The sequence below is a fragment of the Saimiri boliviensis genome, chromosome 7 (genome assembly GCF_048565385.1).
Source record: "Saimiri boliviensis isolate mSaiBol1 chromosome 7, mSaiBol1.pri, whole genome shotgun sequence".
NCBI lineage: Eukaryota > Metazoa > Chordata > Mammalia > Primates > Cebidae > Saimiri > Saimiri boliviensis.
This window is the reverse complement of record NC_133455.1, coordinates 35,694,304-35,718,750: the sequence shown is the minus strand read 5'-3', so window position 1 is coordinate 35,718,750 and position 24,447 is coordinate 35,694,304. Positions and strand designations below refer to the sequence as shown.

At 38.5% G+C, this 24,447-nt stretch overlaps 1 long non-coding RNA gene across 6 annotated transcripts in view; it reads left to right on the top strand.

Annotated features, from left to right (window-relative positions):
• Positions 1 to 425: 425 nt before the first annotated feature.
• LOC104651657 (uncharacterized) overlaps positions 426 to 24,447 on the top strand; it is a 386,100-nt gene continuing 362,078 nt past the window's right edge. For all 6 annotated transcript variants that reach the window (XR_012518359.1, XR_012518362.1, XR_012518361.1 and 3 more), the window contains exon 1: positions 426 to 489. This is a non-coding gene — a long non-coding RNA (uncharacterized LOC104651657). The remainder of the gene's footprint in view (positions 490 to 24,447) is intronic.

Sequence of the window (24,447 nt, the reverse complement as noted above, 5' to 3'; positions counted from 1 at the left end):
AACCTGTATGTATACCTCCTGAATCTATAAATAAAAATTTAAAAATAAAAAGTAAAATGTGATAAAATCAAGAATTTATGTTTTTAGAACTATAGTTCATCACTTACTGTTGAGAAGAACCTATTTTTTTAAAATTAAAACATCAACAACAACCAAAACTGAACACTATCCCTACATCACACATGGACAAATAAATGTAGAAAAATTATGGCATTAGAAAATCACCATTTTTCAGCCTCCAGTGAAATTCTTGATTTAAACAAGCATCATAAGTGGTTATGAAACCCATTGAGTGAAAAGTTTTTGGTGTACGTGATATTCAAATATTTCCAAAGGATCAAGACACAGGTTAATTGCTAACTGCAAAGGGAGGACATACTTGTATAATTAGGAGCTGTGGCAAGGGTAATAAACACATACCCTGACTATTGGGACAGCCTAACCTTAGGTGTTTTCATGGCTATTCGGTATGAACATCCAACATCCCTTGTAAGTATTCTTGACTCAAATATTTAACCTTAACTTAGTCAAGCCTTTAGCTCTAACTTCCAGTTTACAGTAAATAAAGGATCTGGAGAAATTAGTTAAAACTATAAGAAAACAGTAAGTCAAATCTAGAATGAGAAACATTGTACCAAAAAGATGATTAGATCTTTTGAAAGGTCAATGTCATGAGAAAAACATAAAGGTGAGTGAACTATTTTAAAATAAACAGACTAAAAGGACAGAACAGATGCAATATGAGAACTTTGATTATATCCTTGTTAAAAAAGAAGAAAGAATAAACAGTTTTAAAAGACCTTTTTGTTCCCAAGGGAGATCAAATACGCACTGGATGATACATATTATAATAAAATTATTGTGTATTTTTAAAGGAATGATTGTATAATTGAGAAGAATTATGGGAGTACTCCTTTTTCTTTTCTTTCTTTCTTTTTTTTTTTTTTTTTTTAGAGATGCTTGCTGAAGTATCTAGGGTTAAAGTGTTACGTTATCTGCAACTGAATTTATAATGGCTTAGCAAAAAAGAGACTACATATAGGTGCTCACCGACTTAACAGTGGGGTTACGTTCAGATAATTCCATCAGTACTTGAAAATATCCTAAGTTAAAAGTTAATTTTCAATTTAGGATATTTTCAATTTAGGTTGGGTTTGTCTAGACTCAATACCATTGTCAGTTGAGGAGGTTGTTGAATCCATATCACTTTTGCACCATCATAAAGTCAAAAAATTGTGTAAGCTGAACCATTTTAACTTGAAATCATCTGTACATCTACATATTTATTCACAGGTAAAGCAAGTGTGGAAGAATATTAAGAATTGTAGAATATAGGTAGTGGGTAAATGGTATTAATTACCCTAATTCTTTCAATTACTTGTATGTTCAAAATTTTTTATAATACAAAGTTGGAACAAACAGAAATTCTCATTAGCTGTCTTTAAGAATTGAGAAATATTTATATTATTGACAAGCCCTTCTATTACATTTTAATCGGGTATAAGTAGCATTAATTACATCAATGATAATGCAGATTTCTGGATTTTTATGTCTCTATTGCAGAATTTGTTGCTATGCCTTTAATTTCTTGGTAGGATGAGCTGTGGGAGAACATGTCCTTTAGTAACACTGGTCTGTGTTTTGTTATTCTGTTCCACTGTCATCTCTGAATCCTAAAGAAAACCTGTTTAACCTTCACTTTACCACCAATCAAGTTTGAAAGAATGTCATAGCTCTTCTCTGAGACCTATTTGAATAACTATATTTCACATAAAACAAAGCTTGTTTGTAAAACTAATACTACATTTGAGCTATTATGCTCCATTTTGAGGTTTGAATAAGTGCACCCCCTCCTTTTTTTAATGGGTTTATTACTAGAGTGACTTGGTTTAGGGATCCAATGAAAGGGAAAATATCATTAAAACTATACCCCAGAAATAAGGCAGATTAGGATTTAGTTTCACATTGTCTCATGGGCCTTGGTGCAAACCTGACACTAAGATTCTGCCCTAGCAAATAATTGTGAGCACCACGCATTAATTTCTTGCGTGTGCTCTGTGTGTGTGTGTGTGCACGTCTCTGTGTGTATCCATGTGTATCCTCTTCCAAATGCTTCTCCTCACCACTTTCCTGCTGCATTGCAGAACCTTCTCCCTCTCTCTCCACACCCCTGCTTCCTCTGTGTGCTGCTTCCCTTCACACAGCTGGACTCCCGCTGTCAGTCATTAAATGCTCAAGCATTTGAGAGTCTGGGCTCCTGTCTTGGCATGGCTTTTCTGTCACTCAGCTTAGCTGGGGGCTGGACAGAGAAAATTGAATCTACTGACAATCCAGAGGAGCATGTTTAGCCCTGTTATTGCTGCCCTGCTGCTTCGATCCCCCCAGCAAAGGAAAAACGATTTAGAGAGGTAAAACCTCTGGGGCAGATGAGCAGGAGTTTTCAAGTGAAATCTGACAGTACCTACAAAAGGAGCACTATGAGGAGGAAGCAAGAGGTAATGTTCAGCTTAAGAAAACTGAAAAACCAAAAGAGAAAAAAAAGACGAGGTTGTTGATATAATTTTGTTTAATTGAAGTAGTTATTTGCTTATATTTGCAAAAAAGAAACACTAAAAGGATAAACCAAAACCCCCTATCTCTCATTTAAAAATTTGTTTCTGAAAACTCTGTTGCTAAGTGAACAGCTACTGAGTAAGAACCATTTCCCATTAATATTCACTGGAAAAAAAAATTGTGATACGTTCCACCCAACCCAAAATGTCCAAAGAACATTCACAGGTATAAAAATATTATCAGTTGGGCAATATATATAGACAAGTTCCTATAACTAAAAAACAAGTTGAAATAAATACCATTTATATATAAAATATGTAATGTAATGAAGCAAGAGAAGAAGGATGGGTAGGGAAAGGGAGAGGGTCTTTTGAAGATGGTAGAAGTCAGGTGGTCAGTTTCTAGGAAAAACAACCTTCTAGGACTGCAGTGTATCTTGCTTTCAAGTTGCATGTACAAATGAAGTAAAGACACATAAAAACTTTTAGGGCAAAATCAAGCCTGAACATGAGAGAGTGTAACACAGAGATAATATACAACACAATGGAAAGTCATAGAAGATGGAATCTCTTCACCACTTCGTAAGAATGCAAAGAAAAGTGTTTGGCGTTTATTCAAATCAGATGGGCTCAATAGTCCCATAGACAGTTGTTTTTGGATAAACATAGAAATTGACCCTTAAGGTCTTAAAAAGCTTGAAACCTGTTTTTGTTTTATCTGAGTTCCTTCCTGAGGAAATGATCTTTAGGCCTCTCACATAAAGTATCAAAGAACTGAAACTAGATCACTGCACCAGATGCTGGACCTCTCATTCACCATGATTGCTTCCTTGCCCCTCCCAAGTTCCTGTTTCTTATGCGTTGTTACTTTTCCTGGCTGCTGTATAGACCCCTGGTTTTAGTTAGTCAAGGAAATGGAGATGGATTTGAGGCTGAGCTGACATCTCCTTGGCTGAAGCACCCAATGAAAGCCTTCTTCCTTGGCAATGCTTGTCTCAGTAATTGGTTTTCTGTGCAGCCGGCAGTAGACCAAACCCCTAGTGTTTTGTAACACAAACATTGCACATAATATAAATTCACTTCACTTAATAATTCTCTGATTGGAAAGTACTGTATTGTGCAAATTAGTGGCTATGTCTTTGACTGAAACTATAGTGTCAAGATAGCCTTGAGTCGTTCAAAGGTGTATACTATTTCATGAGCCTTCATAATGAAACTCCTTAATTCAATGGCTATAATGTAAATGTACTGTCATGTAACATATAATGACATTTTGGTTAAAGACTGCGTATAGAATGGTGGTTCCATAAGAAGATAATGGAGCTGAAAAATTCTATTGTCTGGTGACACCTAGATGATCCTGACCTTGTGTAGACCTAGGCTAATATGTGTGTTTCTGTACTAGTTTTTAACAAAGAGTTGAAAAGTTAAAAAAATAAAAATAAAAACAGAAAAAAGCTTATAGAATAAGGATATAAAGAAAGAAAATAGTTTTGAACAGCTATATAGTGGGTTTATATTTTAAGTGTTATTTTAAAAAGTAAAAAAATTAATAAAATTAAGACATTTATAAAATAACAAAGTTACAGTAAGCTACAGTTAATTTATTATTGAAGAAAAAATATTTTTAATAGAGTGTAGCCTATGTGTACAATGTTTAGAGTCTGTAGGAGTATACAGTAAAGTTCTAGGCCTTTATCTTCACTCACCACTCACTCATTGACTCACCCAAAACAACTTCTGATCCTGCAAGCTTCATTCATGGAAAGTGCCCTGTACAGGTATACCATTTATACCATGTTGTGTTTTTACTCTACCATTTCTATGTTTAGATACACAAATACGATTATTTATGATTGCTTATAGTATTCAGTGCAGTAAATTGTAGTACAGGTCTGTAGCCTAGGAGCAATAGGCTATACCATATAGCTGAGGTGTGTGACAAGTAGGCTATACAATTTAGGTTTGTGTAAGTACACTCTGATGTTCACACAATGACAACATCACCTAATGATGCATTTCTCAGAACATATCCCTGTTGTTAATTGACAGGTGACTCTCTGAGTGTGTGTGTGCATGCGCGCGCGCGCGCGTGTGTGTGTGTGTGTCTGTCTGTATGTGTGACTCCTGGTAAGAGTATATTTCTTAGTTTGTTCAAACCATTTTTAATTGACTCTGTAACAGAGAAGAAAGTAATTTTCTCTCTGCCCTCATAAATTCTTAGTCAAGACTCTGTTACAAAAGACAGATTAACGAGAGAAAAATAAACAGAAGTTTAATAACATGTATATTCTATATACATGGGAGATACACAGGAAAATCTCAAAGAATAAATTCTCCAAGAGTAACTATAAAGATTAGATCTCAAAGAGTTGTATTAAGTTTCAGGCTTAAATATGATCATCCCTTGAAACAAAGAAGAGTTTGGGGGAATGTCCTAGTTATAGGGAAGTGGCCAGGAAAAACATTGTAAACAAGAGTAAGGTTTGTTATGCAGATTTAAACTGATGCTTTTTCCATTGATGGGAGTTTCTAGTGATTTAGTCATCCTTCTCTTTCTGGTGGAGAAAGGGAAACACCCTTACAAATGGAGATTTCCTTAATAGATGTAAATTTCTTACCCCAGGGTAACTTTTACTCTTCATTTCAGCCTTCTTGTGTGTGTGTCTGCAGTTTCACTAAATAACCAACTCAAAATAGTCCTCATGCCAAGGAGGTATATTTTGGGTAGTAAAACAGTAAAAGGTCTGTTATGGATGCATGTAGCAAGTCAATATGCTAAGATACCAGGCTGCAGCAGAGAAAGAGGTTTAATTGAAGGGCCATTGAATGAGGAGATGAGAGGAAACTTCAAATTTATCTCCCTGAGGAGTTTGGGGTTAGGGTTTTCGAGGGTTTTGGAGAGTGCCAAAGTGGGGAGATGGTTATTGGTCAAAGAGCATAGGGTGAAGTCATGAGGTAGGGAGATGAAGAAACTAAATTCTCATGCAGTTGGGTTTTTCTTTTGGGGTTCTTCAAACGTTGTCATCAGCTGAAACTCAATCTGAAACATATCTTAAACAGTTTTTTAAAAAAGCCTATGATTCTAACATCAGAAATCCTGTCTACAGAAACAATGGGGATGCAAGTGCTATCTAATACTCCATGACTTTTGGTTACAAGAAAGCAGGACAAAGTGTAGCCTGATAATTAATTAACTATATTTCTGTCCAGAATTCTTGTTAATCCTGTGAGGACAGCTTTAGTAGGATATTCTGGTCTCCTAGTCATGTTTTAAGATGGCATTTATCAACTTTATCCATTCAGAGGATGATGTTAGCATTTATCAGTTCTCTTCATAATATTAAAACTATATCCTCAGAAATGTCTCTGTCCAGAAATTTATCTCAATCAGAAGGCCCAAGTTTCCTTTACCTTATTGTATGTCAACATGAAGGAAATAAAGAGTCCCATGACCAGACTGTTAAGTTCCCAGGGCAGGAAGTGGGTATCAATCATCTGGGCTTCTCCATTGGCTACCTGTATGCCAAAGATAGAGCAAAGCTTCTCTGCAGTGCCTCTTCTCAGCTCATTGAATGAATGAATGGGGGTAAGCCACGGCTTTTGCACATGCTTGCACACACTCACATGCTTGGCCTTCTCGTCTTTCATTCCCCTTCACCACTTGGGCCTCTTGTCTGGTGGTGACCTAATAATAAATATATGTTTAGTCTCCCCTTGGAATTTCCTGAGGGATAGGGTTGAGGGCAGCATTCTTTGTTATTTATGATATGTGCTTTCCAACCACATCTGAGTTTATGTTAATGAGGTGACACTTGGAGGGTGGGGACCAGTTGCCAGAGGAACCAACTGTGTGATTAGAGGGTTCAAACTTCCAGTCCCATTTTCCAGCCTCCAGGGAGGGGGAAAAATCTGGGGATTGAGGTAAATCATTAATGACCAGTGATTTAATCAACTACATAGAGACCTTCCATCAAAACCCTAAGCAGTGGGGTTTGGAAAACTTCCAGATGGGTAAACACACTGAGGTGCTGGGAGAGTGGCATGCCTCAAGAAGGCGTGGAAGCTCTGCAGTCCTCCCCTGTAACATTGCCTTACGTACCCTTTCACTTAACTGTTTGTCTGTATTCTTTGCGATATCCTTTATGATGTTAAAGTGAGTGCTTTAAGGGCCACTGCTACTGCACATGGAGCCTTTGTGCAAGCCAGAAAATTCCCTTTTCCTCTGGGTAGACAGTCCTTCAACAGGGTTGCCATGGTTTTATATAACATTTGATTTTGAGAAAGGGTCTCTGATACTACAAATGAAGTTGAAGAACCTCTACCCCAGGCCAGCCTCATGTTACCTAAGAAAAAAACCAAAATCAGTAAGATTGACTACTCACCATTCTACAGTGAAATATTTATATTCCACTTCAGTATGTAAACATTTTTGTTATTTTTAGTGGACAGACACTCCTGACTTGACATGCTCAAATGTAAATGAGTTCATTCAAAAATATTTATTAAGCATTAACAAGTCCACTTCTCAAGGAAGAAGACAATTGATAAATAACATTGTACATAAATGCAATGCCAGATAGTGGAAAACGCTACCAAAAAAAAAAAAAAAAAAAAAAAAAAAGCAGGAAGAGAGGACAAGGAATAAAGGAAGAGAAATTCTATTTTAGGTATTTCATACAATAGCAATCTCTGAGAGCCTTAGTCTTCTTATTGCCACATTTTCTGTTACAAAGTAAACACACAAACATAGTCCCCTACCTACCATGTTTAGTACTTAGAATATACTTAATAAGTCCATAAAAAATATATCTAACATACAACAATATTTAACTCATTTAATACATTTTACTAAATAGATACTGAGAAGAATACATTTAAACAAAAAAAAATTGTCATAAAACATATTTCCTGCCTTCAAGGGACTTGAAGTCTAGTGAGAGAATAGGATATACATTAATCTAATGAAAATATATTTCATAAATATTCAGAGGTCTTTCAGAGCATAATGATGGTAAGAGTCTGGTGTGAAGGGGAAGATTTTATTCGATCACATTCAACTAACACTTGTATGTTTGTATTTGCTAAGTGAAGATGGGTCAGAGATGAGAAAGATTTCAGGAGGAGGCCAAGGAGAGATGGAACAAGCAGAGACATGAATAGCTTTAGCCTAAAGCTGCCTCACGTATTTTAAGTTCAGCCTAAATTTTTCTCTGTACATAGTAGATTGTAACCTAACTGGATGTGTAAACTAACTGTACTACACTCTTGTGCCAGTCACTGAGTTTTGGCAAATCAGAGGTGGCCAACTGTTCAAACCAGGTTCAGATAATGCAAACACTGAGTTCTAGCCAATCTGGCTGTTTCTGTAACTCACTTCCATTTTGTTTATGTCACTTTCCCTTTTCTGTCTGTAAATCTTCTATCATGTGTGCTGCTGGAGTCTCTGAACCTTTTCTGGTTTGGGGGCTGCCTGATTCATGAATCATTCTTTGCTCAGTTAAACTCTGTTAAATTAAATTTGTCTAGGGTTTTTTTATTTTAACAATAAATCAGTAAAATTAAGTAAATATTTCCCTGATATTTGTGAGCAGTAATAGCAAAGTAATCAACATGAGAAAAGATTATAGGAATCCCTGATTTATAGCCAACTGGTCAGAAGTACAGGTGACAACCTGGGGCTTGTAATTGATTTCTCAAGTGGGGGACAGTCTTGTGGGACTGAGCCGTTAATCTGTGACGTCTGCATCAACTCCAGGTAATTAGTGTCAGAGTTGAGTTAAACTGTAGGGCATTGAGAAAATTGGAGAATTGCTTGGTATGGAAAGCCCACACATTTGGGGTCTGAAGTGTTTTGAGAACAGAAAAACAGTTTTTCCTTTACTGGTGCTTTAAGTGTCTTTGCTACTTTTTGCAACTCAGAGCTGGTTGCAGGGAGCCAGAGTAGCTTTGTTTGGAGCTTCAGCTGCATAGAGAAGATTCTGGAAAAAAAAACCCAAATCAGCCCTTACCATTCTCTTTCTAAAACATGAATATCCAACAGAAAACTTTGTGGGTTTTTTTTTTGTTTGTTTTTTGTTTTTTGTTTTTTTGAAACGGAGTTTCACTCTTGTTACCCAGGCTGGAGTGCAATGGCGCAATCTCGGCTCACCACAACCTCCACCTCCTGGGTTCAGGCAATTCTCCTGCCTCAGCCTCCTGAGTAGCTGCGATTACAGGCACGCACCACCACGCCCAGCTAATTTTTTTTATTTTTAGTAGAGACGGGGTTTCACCATGTTGACCAGGATGGTCTCGATCTCTTCACCTCATGATCCACCCGCCTAGGCCTTCCAAAGTGCTGGGATCACAGGCTTGAGCCACTGCGCCCAGCCGACAACTTTTATATCCAGCCAAATTTCCATCAGACACTTAAAACTCAACATATCAAAATCTGAATCTATCATCTTCTCTCTTTCTTTTCTTTTCTACCGTGTTTCCTGTCTGGGCAAATGTCATTATCATGCTCCTGGCTGCCTTGGCCAGAAATGTGGGAATCATCCTTCCTGAATACTTCCTAGCTTCTTAATCTCACTGTAATTAAATTTCTATTGATTCTACATTCTAAATATCTCTGGTACCCATTTCCACTTTTTTTTTTTTTTAAATAAAATGACGTGAAAATTCTCTCATCTCTATTTTTCCTAATTAGTTACATGAAGTGATATTTTTAAGAAGGGCTGTGATTTTTAAAAAATTCATTTTGTGAATCTCAAAATTAAACAAACAGAGAGAAAATATATACCTTAACAATAAAAGCTTTAATTGTTCAGAATATATAAGAAATATTGGGAGCATGTCATTTGCTCCTCAAAAAGATTTTTTTGTTATTATACTATAAGTTGTGGGATATATGTGCAGAACGTGCAGATTTGTTACACAGGTATACATGTGTCATGGTGGTTTATTGCACCCATCAATCCGTCATCTACATTAGTGAGTTTTCATTGTTCAACTCCCACCTGTGCGTGAAAACATGCAGTGTTTGGTTTTCTGTTCTTGTGTTCGTTTCTTGAGAATGTTGATTTCCAGCTTTATCCATGTTCCTTCAAAGAACATGAGCTCATCCTTTTTGTTGGCTGTATAGTATTCCATGGTATATATGTGCCTTTTTTCTTTTTTTTTTTATTTTATAAGGAAAAGAGGTTTAATTGGCTCACAGTTCTGCAGGCTGTACAGGCCACATTTTCTTTATCCAGGCTACCTTTGATGGGCATTTGAGTTGGTTCCAAGTCTTTACTATTGTGAGCAGTGCTACAATAAACATACATGAGCATGTATCTTTATAATAGAATGATTTATAATCCTTTGAGTATATATGCAGTAATGGGATTGCTGGGTCAAATGGTATTTCTGGTTATAGATCTTTGAGGAATCGCCACACTGTCTTCCACAATGGTTGAATTAATTTACACTCCCACCAACAATGTAAAAGTGTTCCTATTTCTATTTCTCCACATCCTCTCCAATATCTGCTGTTTCCTGACTTTTTAATGAATGCCATCCTAACTGGCATGAGATGCTATCTCATTGTGGTTTTGATTTGCATTTCTCTAATGACCAGTGATGATAAGCATTTTTTCATGTCTGTTGGCTGCATAAATGTCTTCTTTTGAGAAGTATCTGTTCATATCTTTTGCCCACTTTTTGATGGGGTTGTTGTTTTTTCCTTGTAAATGTGTTTAAGTTCTTTGTGGATTCTGGATATTAGCCCTTTGTCAGATGGATAGATTACAAAAATTTTCTCCCATTCTGTAGGTTGCCTGTTTACTCTGATGGTATATTCTTTTGCTGTGCAGAAGCGCTTTAGTTTATTAGATCCCATTTATCAATTTTGGCTTTTGTTGCCATTGCTTTCAGTGTTTTAGTCATGAAGCCTTTGCCCTGCCTCTGTCCTGAATGATGTTGCCTAGATTTTCTTCTAGGGTTTTTATGGTCTTAGGTCTTATGTTTAAGTGTTTAATCCATCTTGGGTTAATTTTTATATAAGGTGTAAGGAAGGAATCCAGATTCAGCTTCCTGCATATGGCTAGCCAGTTTTCCCAGCATCATTTATTAAATAGGGAATCCTTTCCCTATTGCTTATTTTTGTCAGGTGTGTGAAATGGTTGTAGATGTGTGGTGTTATTTCTGAGGCCTCCGTTCTGTTCCACTGGTCTATATATCTGTTTTGATACCAATACCATGCTGTTTTGTTACTGTTGCCTTGTGGTATAGTTTGAAGTCAGGTGGCGTGATATCTTCATCTTTGTTCTTTTTGCTTAGGATTGTCTTGGCTATGTGGGCTCTTTTTTGGTTCCATATGAAATTTAAAGTAGTTTTTTCCAATTCTGTGATGAAAGTCAATGGTAGTTTGATGGGGATAGCATTGAATCTATAGATTACTTTGGGCAGTATGGACATTTTCGTGATGTTGATTCTTTCTATCCATAAGCATGAAATGTTTTTCATTTGTTTGTGTCGTCTCTTATTTCCTTGAGCAGTGGTTTGTAGTTCTCCTTGAAGAGATCATTCACATCCCTTGTAAGTTGTATTCCTAGGTATTTTATTCTCTTTTTTTGTTTTAAGGCTACCTAACAATTACAATAGCCTCCTGAAAGGTCTCTCTGCAGTCTCCTTTATTTTATCTTTCCTTAGTTTATCCATTTACTCATTTATTCAATAAATATTTATCGAAGATCTATTATGTGTAGAAACTGTTCCAGCCATGGCCTTATAGAATTGAACAAAGACAAAAATTCTTGCCCTCATGGATTTCATTTTCTAGTGGGAGGAGACAATAAAATATATAAGTAAATAATATAGTATATTAGAATTCAGGCCGGGCACAGTGGCCTAAAATCCCAGCACTTTGGGAAGCTGAGGTAGGAGGATCCATTGAGTGCAAGAGGTCAAGAGCAGCATGGGCAACATAGGAAGACCCTGTCTCTATTAAAACAAAAAAAGAAAAAAAGAAAAAAAGAAAAGAAAGTAATATATATTCATAAAATAAATAAAACAGGGGAGGAGGCCAGGTGCAGTGGCTCCAGCCTGTGATCCTAGCACTTTGGGAGGCCAAGGTGGGAGGATCATGAGGTCAAGAGATCGAGACCATCCTGGTCAACATGGTGAAACCCCATCTCTACTAGAAATACAAAAAATTAGCTGGGCATGGTGGTACGTGCCTGTAATCCCAGCTACTCAGGAGGCTGAGCAGGAGAATTGCCTGAGCCCAGGAGGTGGAGGTTGCGGTGAGCTGAGATTGCGCCATTGCACTCCAGCCTGGGTAACAAGAGTGAAACACCGTCTCAAACAAAACAAAACAAAACAAAACAAAACAAAACAAAACAAAACAAAACAAAACAAAAAACAAAAAATAAGAGGGTTGGGGGAAGGAGATGAAATTTTAAGATAGGATGGTTTTGCTGCAAATGCAGCATTTTGGAGGGTGTTGATGAAACCACCTTTACAAAGATTATGAGAGCTAGAGGAGTCTAGCATGGCTGATTTCATCTCGCTTCTAGCCTCACTGTCTGGCTGTCTTTGTTCATTCCTGGTGGTAGGCCAAGCTAACCATGGAAGGAAGTTAGATTATAGTTTAACTTTAAAGCAAGGATGATAGTAGTCCCTCCGTAAAACTGATCCCTCCTTGTTTGGCAACTGAAACTGCCTTTATAAGGCTGATAAAAGACAGCAAGATTACAATTATGAGAGGGGCCTGAAGTCTGCTAAGATATAGATGTAGCTAAATGATAATCAGCCATTGTCCCCTAGCCTGTTTTTCTATAATCCCTTACTGTTCAAGAGTCATATGGCCAGAGATCCTAAGATTCATGTCCTCTCCAGTTGCTCATATAGATATCATCACCATGATACTAGGTTTGTGCACAAATAATTATAGTTTTTGCCATTAAAAGTAATGGCATCTACCTAACAGAACTTAAGATGGGTCTTTTGAGATGCTTTTCAGACTTTTACTTTCTAACATATTTATTTTCTCATTGCAGACCTCTCAGTTCAGACTAGGATTTGCAGCATCTCTCCACAGTTTCTTCAATAACATTCATTAAGTGACTGACTCCACTTGGACCCATAACTGTACCCCCACCAAAAGGCAGGCTCAGCACAAGAAGACTGTTTTCCATACCCTTATGATTTCATCCCCAACCAGTGGGCAGCACCCATTCCCTAGACCCATGCCCACCAAATTATTCATAAAAGCCCTGGCCTCTAAGTTTATTAGGAGGGCTGATTTGAGTAATAAACTCCTGCCCTTTTGCTTCTCTGCTCTTGTGTTAAGTAACCTGTTTCTTCACGGCAATACTGCGGTACATTGGCCCTAGCTATGCAGCAGGCAAGATGAACACATTGGGTGATAACATTTAGAGGACTAAGTAGTGAAACATGCAGGATTTGGGTGACAGGTATTACTAAGAAGGAAGAGTAGGCACAAAGTCCTGGAGGTGGACCAGTGCCTTGCATTTTCTGGTGGTTGGAAAGAAGTGAAACAGGCAAATGGGGGACAGCAGGACCAGAAGAGGTAAGAGAGTGACCGGGAACCAGATCATGTAGAACTCTGCAAGTCATAGCAAGTACCTAGGCTTCTGTTTCTCTGATATGGGAAGCCTTTGGAGGTTTTGAGCAGATGTCATTATCTGGGTTACATTTTACCAAGATAAGTCTGGTGGCTGTGCTGCGACTGGACTGTAGGAGGGTAAAGCCAGAAGAAACAAATGGTTAGGAGGCTGTTACCATAATGTCATCCTCCGACGCAAAATTCTCCAATGATTTCCCAACACAGATAGAATAAAATTAAAATTCTTTTGAATAGCTTTTAAGGTTAGTCATGATTTGGTGCCTTTGCCATTCTGACCTCATTTCCTGCTCCTACTGCCACTCACCTCCCCATCATTCTCTCGTCTGATTGATAGCCTTTGAAGTGCTTATTGAGTTTTCAAGTCACGGTTCAAATGCTTCATTCTCCATTGAAGATGTCTCTGTTTTTTCCTATGCTGTCATCTCATATGGAGATGTGAACACTTGTTTCTTTCAACGTTAGGTTTTTGGCTCTCTCCCTACTAGACCATGCACTTCCTAAGGTTAAGGACTCTGCTTTGCATCCTGTTACATAGAAATGAAAAAAAGAAAAAAAAAAGGTTAAATTAATGACTTTACCATGGAATACGTGTTGGCTTGCTTTCTCTATACAGTACTGGTTTATGGAGCAGTAATGGAGAGGAAGTATTCAACTTTGATACTATGTGAATTCTTTATTCTCTTTTTTCACCTTCCTCTGAAAAATATCTAGAAGCCACTGAAGTTCTTTTTCTGGGATGGCAGGGGAAAGGAGGCAAGGCACAAGTCTTTATGAATGCTGCCTGTATCTGCTAATGTCATCTCCATTAAAAAACAAAACCAGAAACCAGTTAAACCTGCTGGGTACAGTGAGTCATGCCTTTAATCTCAGCACTTCGGAGACTGAGGCAGGAAAATCTCTTGAGGCCAGGAGTTCTAGGCCAGCCTGGGAAACATAGCACGACCTTGCACCTAAAAAGTTTTTTTGATTATTATCTGGACATGCTTGTGAATCTGTAGACCCAGCTACTCAGGAGGCTTAGGTGGAAGGATGACTTGAGCTTGGGAGTTTGAGGTTACAGTGAGCTATGATCACACCACTGCACTCCAGCCTGGGTGACGGAGTGAGACCCTGTTTCTAAAATACAATTGATTAGTTAATTAAATCTCTTTCTATTGTTATTTGTAGCAATTCTATACCAGAGTTCTGCCACAAACATGCCAAAAGAAAGAGCAAAAGGGAAGAAGGTAAAAAGTGACTTTTATCTAGCTGCTACTTTATAATGCCCTGTGGTTATTTACTTACATATTTGTTTTATTGGTGGAAAGAATTGCCCTGGGCATATAGGTTAGGCATAACCTTAATTTCATGGTTGACATAAATGTTTGTTTTATTCAAATCTCCAAGAATACTATTTTATAAGGCTTAAGAAATGCATTTCTTCAAACTCTTGCAAAGCATTTTCCCCCAAATATTAGTGCCTAAGCTGTTTCTTCCCAGCTGCTTCTACATATTTATTTTCTCAATGCAAACCTCTCAGTTGAGACTGGGATTTGCAGCATCTCTCCACAGTTTCTTCAGTAACTAACATTCATTAAGATACTCTTTTGTCTCATCTTGTAGATCGTCAATGAAGCTGTTAACTAACACTAGAGTTTCATTGATTCCTGGGGCAGGGCTATGAGGCACCTCTGTAATGTGATACATTGCATCTTTCCCTGATTTTGATGTCATCAGCCCTCAGCTTTTAGCCTGTACAGAATGCTAGAGTCCAAATCCAATTCAATTTGAATTCATTTTGCAAGTAAGACTTTATTAGATACTGTATTAAGTGCTTTACTAAAATTAGGTTATGTTACATCTTCATTTTCTCTCTCTCTTTTATTAATCATGCAATTCTCGCTCCCATTTAAAAAAGAAAAAAAAAAGCAATTAGGTTTTCTCAGCTTGGCTCAATCTCAAAATCCAGGCTGCTTATTGCCCCTGGTTCCACTGTAATCTAGATGCTTACAGATGCCATCAGCCTGTTTTGCTTCTCTATGAAATCAGTGCCACATCAGTTTCTATTAAAACTTTACACCACCCTAGGCCTGAGTTGTTTTAGGCTGAAAGTCCCACCTGATTAATGATGCTTGGAGCTGGAGTTTTCCTCAGAGGCACTGGATCATGTGGTTTTCAAAGTGCATTTCATAAAGTCCTACTTCCCCCAAAGATGCCTTAGGGACCACAAGGAATGATAAGGTGGATGCCCAAAGGACAAGGTTCCTCATCTCTGCTTAAACAGAACAATAAATACCGTTTTCATCTGATTTATGTATTAGATCTCCATGAAGGGCCTCTGCTAGTCCACATGGAGCCTTTGCACAAGCCAGAAAATATCACTCTTCCTCTGGGCAGACAGTCCTTCCACAGGGTTGCCATACTTTTATATCACATTTGATTTGAGAAAGGGACTCTGATACTAAAAATGAAGTTGAAGAACCTCTACCCCAGGCCGGCCTCTTATGTTACCCAAGAATAAAACCAAAATCAGTAAGATTGACTTTTCACCATTCTACAGTTGAATGTTCATATCCAGCTTCTTCTACTTGAGCATGTAGATGTTTTCGTTATTTTTAATGGACAGACACTCCTGACTTGACCATGCATTCATGCTCAAATATACATGAGTTCATTCAAAAATATTTATTAAGCATTGACAAGTGCAAAGTCTCATGGAGCCTATATTCTTGAGGAAGAAGACAAGTAATACACAAATAACATTGTACACAAATGAAATGCCAGACAGTGGAAAATGCTACCAAAAAAAACCCACAACCCCCCCCCCCCCACCAAAAAAAAACCAACAGTAACAAAGCAGGAAGACAGCACAAGGAATAAAGGAAGGGGAATTCTATTTTAGATATTCCATACACTAGCAATCCCTGAGAGCATTAGTCTTCTTAGTGTGACATTTTCTGTTACAAGTAAACAGACCAACAAACAAACATAGTCTCTCTCCATGTTTAGTATTTAGAATATACTTAATAAATCAATAACATATATCAAACATACAATGTTTTATTCATTTAGTAAATTTTACTGAATAGAGACTGTGAGGAATAAATGTAAACAAACGTGTAATAAAACATATTTCCTGCCTTCAAGGGACTTGAAGTCTATTGAGAGAATAGGATATACATTAATTTAATGATAATATATTTTATAAATAATCATTCAGAGGTTTTTCGGAGTATAATAGTGGTTAAGGAGCTGGTGGAAAGGGGAAGATTTTATTTGATAACATTGAACAAACACTTGTGTGTTTGTATTTGGTAATGAAGATGCGTCAGAGATGAGAAGGATTTCAGGAGGAGGCCAGGGAGACATGGAACAAGCAGAGACATGAAAGCTGGTCTGAAATGGAGTAGCCTAATGGAACAGAAATGTGGCAGTATGTGGAAGATGAGGCCTTCAATATCATTCTAAGGAATTTTTAATTTATTCTGTAGGTGATAGGGAAAAATGGAAGAATGTGAAGAGAAAAGTGCATGGCAGTGAAGGAGATTTGCATTGGTTTTGTAGCATATTGGGATTCTCCAGAGAAATGGAATCTATTGAAGATTAGATAGAGACAGAGAGGTGGATGGATGATAGATAGATATAGATAGTTAGATATAAATATGTGATATTATATATATGAGAGAGACAGAGACAGAGATTTATTTTAAGGCATCGTCTCACACATTGTGGAGGCTGGTAAGTCCAACATATGCAGGGTAGGGCAGAAGGCTGGAGACGCAGGCAAGTGTCCATGTTGCAGCTCGACTCCACAGGCTGTCTGCTGGCACAATTTCCTCTTCCTCAAGAAAGGTCAGTCGTTATTCTCTTAATATACTTCAGTGGATTGAATAAGACCCACCTACATCATGGAAGGAAGATAATCTGCTTTACTCAAAATCTTCTGACTTAAATGTTAATCTCACCTAAAAAATAGCTTCATAGCAATATCTAGATTAGTGTTTGATCCAATATCTGAATGATGTGTCCTAGCTAAATTGACACTTAAATTAACTATTGCAGACATCTTCCCACTATCCTGTCTGTGGCCCTCAATGGACACACAGTAAATGATTCCACCACTGGCCTCCTTCCTCAGTGGCAGGTTTATGCATAGTGTAAATTATGTTCTTAGCCAAGCCATGGGAATGGAGGAGGGCTCTGTTGTATTGCAAGAGAAGGCACAGTGCTGGTGCTTAGTGCTTCCCTATACTCACCTGCTTAGGAATCACCTGGACAGCTTGTTAAAATGAATATTCTGGTTTGGTAGATCTAAAGTGAGGCCCAAGATGGGCATTTTTAACGGCTACCCAGGAATGACGATGCTAGTCCATGATCCACACTCTGAGCGGGAAGGCAGTAAAATTTTTGAAGCTCTGATTTTAGCAAGACAGGTGGGAGGTAACTGCATCTCTGCAGGGGAGAGGTGACCTGAGGCTTAGCAAAAATGGCCTCTAGTGTCTACTTGAAAGCAGTGACTCGAAGGCTTTTTTGTTCCTTACAGTCACCTAGAGAGCTTCTAAACCACAAATGTTCCAACTCCAGATAGTGGGACTGAGTGAGTTCAAGGCCCAAGACTCCATGTTACTCTTCAGAATAACAACAACACTCCCAGGTAATTTTGATGCAGATCTGAAAATACTCTTTGAGAAACGCTGGTTTAAACTTTTAAGGCTCAGAAAAACTGCAAGTATATTTCTGGGGAAAAGTTCTTGGGGCACCTGCAACCACATTTTCTCAAGGGAGAAAAACACTGGAAGGCTAGAAAACAAATTGTGTTTAATTTAGAGTTTTACTGAGGCTTAGAGGTTATGCAGATCTGGGGAATGGTAAGTCTATTACCCAGGGAAAATTACATATGGAAAAAATATAAAATTCCTAATGAAACCAGACATGAATGCCTCTTCTGCTCCATGTTTACACAGGAAAGAACAAAGAATGGGCCATATGACCTGTGTATAGATGCAGAAAGTCTCTGGGTGTATGGCTGATATATAGGCTACCAGAGGTACTTGAAAAAGACCATGGGGGGAAGGAAACCTCCAGCTGAACTTTGTAGCAATTCAACCAAATGAGAAGTCTCCTGGCTAGAATTTGGGGGAGGACATGAATCCAGTGGGCAGATCCCACAGGCAGGGAAGCATGAAAGCCCTACTTGTTTTTGCAGCTGGGAGGCTGGTAGTCTGAGACAAGTTCTCAGCCCTGCTTGCCCACTGCCTGGGAACAGACTCAGTGCTGTTGTTGGAGGAAGGATGGTGGGAGTGTGACTGGCCTTTTGGGTTGTGTGGGAGCTGGGTGAGGCCTATGACTGCCATTTTCTCCCACTTCCCTGACAACCTGCATGACACAGCTTGAGGCAGCCATACTCCTCCTAGAAACATAACTCCATTAACCTGGGAACCATACCCCCATTCCCCACAGTAGCCACAGCAAGACCCATCCAAGGAGAGTCTGAGCTCAGACACAACTAGCCCTGCCCCCACTTGATAACCTTTCCCTACCCACCATGGTAGCTGGAGACCAAGGGCACATACTCGTGGAAGTTTAGGGCCCCAGCCACCACCAGATCCTCCCCATCCTATCACACCAGATCCTCCCCATCCTAACACAGCTGATGCTCTCTTGAAAACATCACCTCCTAGCAGGAGACCAACCAGCACAAAAATAGTACATTAAACAACCAAAATGAAGGACCTTCACAGAGTCCATTTCATTCCTCTGCCACCTCCACCAGAGGAGGTGCTGGTACCCATGGGCTGAGAGACCCACAGATGATTCACATCACAGGGTTCTGTGCAGGCAACTACCAGTGCCAGCCTGGAGCCTGGTAGATCTGCTAGGCGGCTAGATCCAGTAGAGATAACTGTCACTATAGCTCAGTTCTCAGGAAGCCACATCCATAGGAAAAGGGCGAAAACCACATCCACAGGAAAAAAAGCCACATCCATAGGAAAAAAAAAAAACAAAAAAAACCACATCTATAGGAAAAGGGCAAAAACCACATCCATAGGAAAAAAAAAACAACATCCATAGGAAAAAAAGCTACATCCATAGGAAAAAAGCCACATCCATAGGAAAAGGGCGAAAACCACATCCATAGGAAAAAAAGCCACATCCATAGGAAAAGGGCGAAAACCACATCCATAGGAAAAAAAAAACCACATCCATAGGAAAAGGGTGAAAACACCCCAGGGGACAAAAGAATCTGAACAACAGACTTGAGCCCTAGACCTTCCTTCTGACAGAGGCTACCCAAATGAGAAGGAACCAGAAAACCAGCTCTGGTAATATGACAAAACAAAGTTCTTTAACAGGCCGCCAAAATTGCACTAGCTCACCAGCAATGGATTCAAACCAAGAAGATATCCCTGATTTATCTGAAAAAGAATTCAGAAGGTCAGTTATTCAGCTAATCAAGGAGGTACCAGAGATAAATGAAGCCAAATTTAAGGAAATTAAAAAAAAAATACAGGAAATGAGGGGAGACTGAGCGTGGTGGCTCAAGCCTGTAATCCCAGCAATTTGGGAGGCTGAGGCGGGTAGATCACGAGGTAGAGAGATCGAGACCATCCTGGTCAACATGGTGAAACCCCGTCTCTACTAAAAATACAAAAAATTAGCTGGGCATGGTGGCGCGTGCCTGTAATCCCAGCTACTCAGGAGGCTGAGGCAGGAGAATTGCCTGAACCCAGGAGGCGGAGGTTGCGGTGAGCCGAGGTCGCGCCATTGCACTCCAGCCTGGGTAACAAGAGTGAAACTCCATCTCAAAAAAAAAAAAAAACCAAAAAAACAAAAACAAAACAAAAAAAAAAAACAAAAAAAAAAAGAAAAAAGAAAGAAATGAGGGGAGAAAAATCTTCAGCAAAATAGCATAAATAAAAAACGAAACTTGAGGAAACAATGGACACACTTATAGAAATGCAAAATGCACTGGAAAATCTCAGCAATAGAACTGAACAAACCAAAGAAAGAAATTTAGAGCTTGAAGACAAAGTTTTATAACTAACCGAATCCAACAAAGAAGGAAAAGAATAAGAAAATGTGAACAAAGCCTCCAAGAAGTCTAGGATTATGTTTAATGACCAAACCTAACAATAAGCGCTGTTCCTGAGGAAGAAGAGAAATACAAAAGCTTGGAAAACATATTTGGGGGAATAATCAAGGAAAACTTCCTGGGCCTTGCTACAGACCTAGATATCCAACTGCATGAAGCTCAAAGAACATTTGGGAAATTTATCACAAAAAGATCACCACCTGGGCAGGCACATTGTCATCAGGTTATCTAAAGTTAAGATGAAGAAAAGAATCAAGAGCTGTAAGGCAAAAGCAGCAGGTAACCTATAAAGGAAAACCTATCAGATTAACAGCACATTTCTCAGCAGAAACACTACAAGCTACAAAGGATTGACACCCTGTCGTCAGCCTCCTTAAACAAAACAATTATCAGCCAAGAATTTTGTATCCAATAAAACTAAGCTTCATAAATCAAAGAAAGATACAGTCTTTTTCAAACAAACAAATGCTGAGATAATTTGCCACTACCAAGCCAGGACTACAAGAACTGCTAAATAGAGCACTAAATCTTGAAACAAATCCTGGAAACACATTAAAACAGAACTTCTTTAAAGCATAAATTTCTCAGAACCTATAAAATAAAATTTAAACAAACAAACAAACAAGGTATACAGGCAACAAATAGCATGTTGAATGAAATATTACCTCATGTCTCAATACTAACATTGGATGTAAATGTCTGAATGCTCCACTTAAAAGATACAAAATTGCAGAATGGAGAATTCACCAAGCAGCTATCTGCTGTCTTCAAGAGACTCACCTATCATGTAAGAACTCAAATCAACTTAAGGTAAAGGGGTGGTAAAAGACATTCCATACAAACAAACACCAAAAGCGAGCAGGAATAGCTATTCTTACATCAGGCAACACAAACTTGAAAGCAATAGCAGTTAAAAAAAGACAAAGAGAGACATTACATAATGATAAAAAGCCCTGCCCAACAGGAAAATATCACAATCCCAAATGTATATGCATCTAACTAACACTGGAGCTCCCAAATTCATACAACAATTACTACTATACCTAAGAAATGAGATAGACAGCAACACAGTAATAGTGGGGAAGCTCAATCAGGTCATCAGAACAGAGCACTAGACAGGTCATCAGAACAGAGTCACCAAAGAAACACAGAATTTAAACTCTACCCTGGAACAAATGGACTTAATGGAACATTCCACCCAAGAACCACAGAATATATATTCTGTTCATCAGTGCATGTAACTTTCTCCAAGATAGATCAAATGATAGGCCACAAAATGAGCCTCAATACATTTAAGAAAATTGAAATTATATCAAGCACTCACTCAGACCACAGTGGAATAAAACTGGAAAGTTAATTCCAAAAGGAACCTTCAGAACCATCCAAATACATGGAAATTAAATAACTTTCTCCTGAATGATCATTAGGTCAAAAATGAAATCAAGATGGAAATTTGAAAAATTCTTCAAACCAAATGACAATAGTGACACAACCTATCAAAACCTCTGGGACACAACAGAAGTGGTGCTAAGGGGAAAGTTCATAGCCATAAATGCTTACATCAAAATGAAAGAGCACAAATAGAACAATCTAAGGTCACACCTCAGGGAACTAGAGAAACAAGAGCAAACCAAACCCAGGCCCAGCAGAAGAAAGGAAATAACCAAGATCAGAGCAGAACGAAATGAAATTGAAACAAACAAACAAAAATATATAAAAGATAAATGAAACAAAAAGCTGGTTCTTTGAAAAGATAAATAAAATTGATAAAACATTAGCAGGATTAGCCAAGAAAAGAAGAGAGAAAATCCACATAAGCTCAGTAAGAACCGAAACGGGAGATATTACAATGAACACCACAGAAATACAGCTCATTCAAGGCTACTATGAACACCTTTATGTACATTAACTAGAAAACCTAGAGGAGATGGTAAGTTCCCAGAAAGATACAACCCTTCTAGCTTAAATCAGGAAGAATTAGATACCCTATACAGACAAATAATAAGCAGTGAGATTGAAAGGGTAATAAAAAAAAATTACCAACAAAAAATATTCCAGGACCAGATGGATTCACAGCTTAATTCTACAAGACATTGAAAGAAGAATTGGTACCAATTCTATTGGTACTATTCCACAAGACAGAGAAAGAAAGAATGCTCCCTAAATCATTCTATGAAGCTGGTATCACTCTAAAACCAATACCAGGGAAGAACATAACCAAAAAACAGACAAACAAAAAACTATAGGCCAATACCCCTGAGGAACGTAGAAGCAAAAATCCTCAGTGAAATACTAGCTAACTGAATTTAACAACATACTTTTTTGAGACAGAGTCTTACTCTGTTGGCAGGTGCCAGGCTGGAGTGCAGTGGCCTGATCTTGGCTCACTGCAACCTCTGCCTCCCAGGTTCAAGCAATTATCCTGTCTCAGCCTCCCGAGTAGCTGGGACTACAGGTGCACACCACCATGCCCAGCTAATTTTTGTATTTTTAGTAAAGACGGGGTTTCACCCTGTTGGCCAGGATGGTCTCGATCTCTTGACCTCGTAATACACCCGCCACGGCCTTCCAAAGTGCTGGAAATACAGGCGTGAGCCACCGCGTCTGACCTCAACAACATATTAAAAAAATAATCTACCATGATCAAGTGGGTCTCATACCAGGGATGCAGAGATTGTTTAACATATGCAAGTCAATAAATGTGATACACCATACAAACAGAATTAAAAACAAAAAAATCACATGACTACCTCAATAGATGCAAAAAAAGCATTCAGTGAAATCCGGCATTGCTTTATGATGAACGCTTTCAGTAAAACTGTCATACAAGGGACATGCTTCAATGTATTAAAAGCCACCGGTGACAAACCCACAGCCAACATAATACTGAATGGGGAAAAGTTGAAAACATTCCCTCTGAGAACTGAAAAAAGACAAGGATGCTCCTCTTCACCACTCCTCTTCAACACAGTACTGGACGTCCTAGCCAGAGCAGTCAGACAAGAGAAAGAAATAAAAGGCCTCCAAAATGGTAAAGAGGAAGCCGAACTCATGCTGTTTGCTGACAAGATGGTTGTATACCTAGACAACCCTGAAGACTCATCCAAAAGCTCCTAGAACTGATAAAAGAATTCAGCAGTTTCTGGATAAAAATTAATGTACACAAATCGGTAGCTGTCCTATATACCAACAGTGACCAAGCTGAGAGTCAAATCAAGACCTCCACCCCTTTTACAGTAGCTACAGAATAAAAATAAAAATACTTAGGAAAATACCTAACCAAGAAGATATGAGACCTCTGCAAGGAAAACTACACAATGCTGCTGAAATAAATCGTAGATGACACAAACAAATGGGAACACTCCCATGCTCATGGATGGGTAGAAACAATATTGCGAAAATGACTGGCTGGATGGGGTGGCTCACACCTCTAATCCCAGCACTTTGGGAGGCTGAAGTGGGAAGATCACGAGGTCAAGAGTTTGAGAACAGCCTGGCCAATATGGTGAAATCCTGTCTCTACTAAAAATACAGAAATTAGCCAGGTATGATGAGCACCTGTAATCCTAGTTACTCAGGAGGCTGAGGCAGAATAATCACTTGAACCCAGGAGGTGGAGGTTGTAGTGAGCCAAGATCACACCGTTGCACTCCAGCCTGGCCATCAAAGTAAGGCTCCATCTCAAAATAAATAAATAAATAAATAAATAAATAAATAAATAAATAAATAAAAAAAACTAAAATTAAAGAAAATGACCATACTACCAAAAGCAATCTACGTATTCCATGCAATTTCTACCTAAATACCACCATCATTTTTCACAGAAATAGAAAAAACAATTCTAAAATTTATATGAAACCAAAAAAGAGCCTGCATAGCAAAGCAAGGCTAAGCAAAAAGAACAAATCTGGAGGCATCACATTACCTGATTTCAAGCTACACTATAAGGCCACAATCACTGAAACAGCATGGTACTGGGGGGCAGATAAAAGTCTCTGCCAGAGGAGTTGCTGTGGATTGAGTAGTCCACAGAGATGCCAGGCTGGTGGGCAGAGGCAAGTAAATACTGTTAATAGAATGATCTAAGATGGAACAATATACAAAGGCAGAGGTTCCACAGTTAATTTTGCAATCATTCTGGGCTTTATTCATTTATTCAAAAAATGCTGATGGAATACCCTCTGTGTGCCAAGCTCTGCACTGTTCAG